Source organism: Girardinichthys multiradiatus, chromosome 5, assembly GCF_021462225.1.
Source record: "Girardinichthys multiradiatus isolate DD_20200921_A chromosome 5, DD_fGirMul_XY1, whole genome shotgun sequence".
In the NCBI taxonomy this organism is placed as follows: domain Eukaryota; kingdom Metazoa; phylum Chordata; class Actinopteri; order Cyprinodontiformes; family Goodeidae; genus Girardinichthys; species Girardinichthys multiradiatus.
Genome location: NC_061798.1, coordinates 47848323 through 47851316, shown reverse-complemented (window position 1 = coordinate 47851316; position 2994 = coordinate 47848323). Strand labels below are relative to the sequence as shown.

The 2994-nt window shown below is 38.2% G+C and overlaps 1 long non-coding RNA gene across 1 annotated transcript; it reads right to left on the bottom strand.

Moving 5' to 3' along the window:
* Positions 1-543: 543 nt before the first annotated feature.
* LOC124867753 lies at positions 544-2226 on the bottom strand. The gene is made up of 3 exons (XR_007038141.1): positions 2103-2226; positions 1248-1497; positions 544-981 (listed from the first exon to the last, which is right to left on the bottom strand). It is a non-coding gene; the product is annotated as an uncharacterized LOC124867753 (long non-coding RNA).
* Positions 2227-2994: the final 768 nt, after the last annotated feature.

Below are 2994 nucleotides of genomic sequence, written 5' to 3'. Positions count from 1 at the left end.
ATCTCATCTAAACGAACTTTTCTGTTCATGTTGAATCAAATCTCCTTTAGTTACGCCCCTACATCTCTAAAAGAGTGAACAGTGAAATGTAGGGTGCCTTGCAAAGTGTTTATATCCATTAAAAGCTTCCACATTTTCTCACATTACAGCCACCTAACTGGATCCATTTTATTGGGACTATTTGTGTTGGACCAACAGAAGATAATGTAAAACTGATGTGGAAGGACAATGAGTCATGACTTTTCTAAGTGTTTTCTTTTATTTGAAAAGTCTGGTGTGTATTTGCATTTAGTTTCCCTAAGTCAATACTTGGCAGAACCACTTTTTGTTGCAATTAAAGCTGCAGATCTTTTAATGTATGGCTCTATCAGGTTTGTACATCTAGCAAATTAATTTCTTTGTCCACTGATTTTTGCAAAATAGCACAAACTCTGTCAGATTGGCTGAAGAACATCTGTGAATATCTATTTGTTCAAGACTTACCAAAGATTGTAAATAGAATTTAGACCTGGACTTTGACTGGGCCACATAAATATGCTTTAATCAAAATTCAACTCAGTTTATTTACCACCAATTCACAACAAATATCATCACAAGTCATTTTACAAAAAAAGTCAATTCAATTCAATGTTACAGACAGATTTAAAGCCAATTCCAGACATTCCAATTTGATCCTTGTTATGAAGGCAAGTTTAGTTGATTATGAGTGATATGCCGTGTTAGTTTTCCATCTCACATACTAAAGCTTTGCATCAAAGTTCAATTCAGTGGCTTTATTCCTGCCACTCTTCCATAAAGGTCCGATTTGTTGAGTGTAGAGGTGGGACGTGATCAATTAAAAATTACACCTATGGGCGTGGCACATTGCGTAGCGGTACATACGGAGACTTCATTCCTCAACGCAGATGTCCCTGGTTCAAGTCCTGACAACCTGTGTTGCACGTCTTCCCCCTCTCTTCAACCCATTTCCGGTCTGCATACCTTCAAATAACAAAAACATAAAGGCCACCAATGCCATTTAATTTAGCAGAGCCGTAACAGCCTCTGCGTTTCAATTGAAATGCGATTTTACAAGTTTTTGAGGGAGGGCTTATGCATTGCATCCACTTGCAGTCTGACATCTGTTATTTACTCGTTTAAACACTAGTTCAAACGACAAATGCACAATTTGTTTCTGTAATTAAAAAATCCAAATTATCACAGTAAAATCCTAGTCCTAGTTTAGGCAGGACTACTAGTTGACCTACTGACAACTGCAGAGATTCCTCCTCAGCTGTGCATCTCTGCATCTCCCCCAGAACCACAATGGGTCTCTTGGCTGCACCTCTGATTAATGCTGTCCTTGTCCTGCTGTCAGTTCGGGTGGACGTCCATGTCCTGGAAGGTTTACAGTTGGCCCATCCTCTATAAATGTTCAGGTGATGGATGGAACAGAGCTCTGTAGGATGTTCACTGATGTTCTCCAACAAACATCTGATGGCTTTACAGAACAGCTGGCTTAAAAATTAGATTAAATTACACACATGAGACTCACATATGAGATATGCATAACCTTTTGTGGATATTATTAGTATTTTTCTCTTCTTTTGGCCCTCCATCAGATGGAAATTTAGCACCTCTTTACTCTAATTTAGGTTTATTAGATATTTTATCAAATTTATATACATTTATTACTAATTTCAAATCATTAAAACCGTTGAGATTTGGAAAGTAAGCTAAAACACATTTTAAAAAGAATTTTGACAAGCAAAATGGACAATAGTAAAAACATCTAATAACAGGGGTAACAAAATAGTTTTACTTTTATGTTTAAATAACGGTTTAGAGCTTTTGATTTAAGATGCTTTAATGATATTTCCAAGGTACAAAACCCTAACATTAATATGCAAGTTATTTTAAATCCAACAATGCCATGAATACAGAACAAAAATGATTGTAACCTGTGAGATTTAACAAAGAAAAGGAAAGTATTAGTGGGGCAAAATTCCACCTGCACCCATTACAAAGACAGAGAAACCGAGGAGGGAATTATGAGAGAAAGTATTATTCTTGTCTCTGTCTCATTCATTCACTCGTTATGTTTCCTTTGGAAGCTGACCTACCTTTAACCTGTATTTGGCTAGTTGTGCCAAACACAAACACAGAACACCTCCTGACAAAACCACAAAGGCCACTCATCATCCTGTCTGGCATGTGCCAAGAGCCTAAATCCTTAATTATGTCACAAGTGGCTCCAGCTTACCAGACAATTGTGCTTCAGGGTGGCAATGACTTGAATGTAATAAATTTACAAATGTGAGAGGTTACACAGAGAAAACAATGTTTGCCTGATAATTGCAGCAATTACACTAGCAGCAGATCTTTAGAAGATTTTTTTTTTCCACAAGGCCAAAGATATGTTTTGTTCGAGCACCTGATTGCTGGCACACAAGATGTGGCTTGTATTGGCTTTTTGCCTTAAGTACAGATAATCCTCGATTGTCAGTGATTGAGGAGGTACAAATCCCACAGTAACAGACACACAGGTGGTACTGGAAAGAAACAACATACCAGGCAAGATTTCTCTTTCTGTCTCACTTGGCCGGTTACCATGCAAGGCTGAGTCAGAAGAGTTGACTTCCTCTGCATGGTCCAGCTTCAGGTATGCATGTGTTCTAAAACGCCCTCTCTCTTTTTCCCACTCTCCTGTAAGTGGACTGTTTTGCACCATGTTGGGTTTGAGGGGCAATACCTCGCAGTCAACTCATGCTCAGAGATGAGCCCACAGCGTTTGTGTCCTCTGGGTTCTGTAAAACAAACATTCAGGCAGTGCAATCCAACCTAAAAATAACTGACAATAACAAACAGACTTTTTATCTGAAGGTATCAAAGGCAAACTCTGTCACACTAAAATTGGTGTATTGTGTGAGCTCGGCCAGAATGAGGGAAAAGATTCACGAGTTGCAAAATGGCAAAAGAAATAAATCTGCCCCAAAATTAAAAAACTGGAGAATT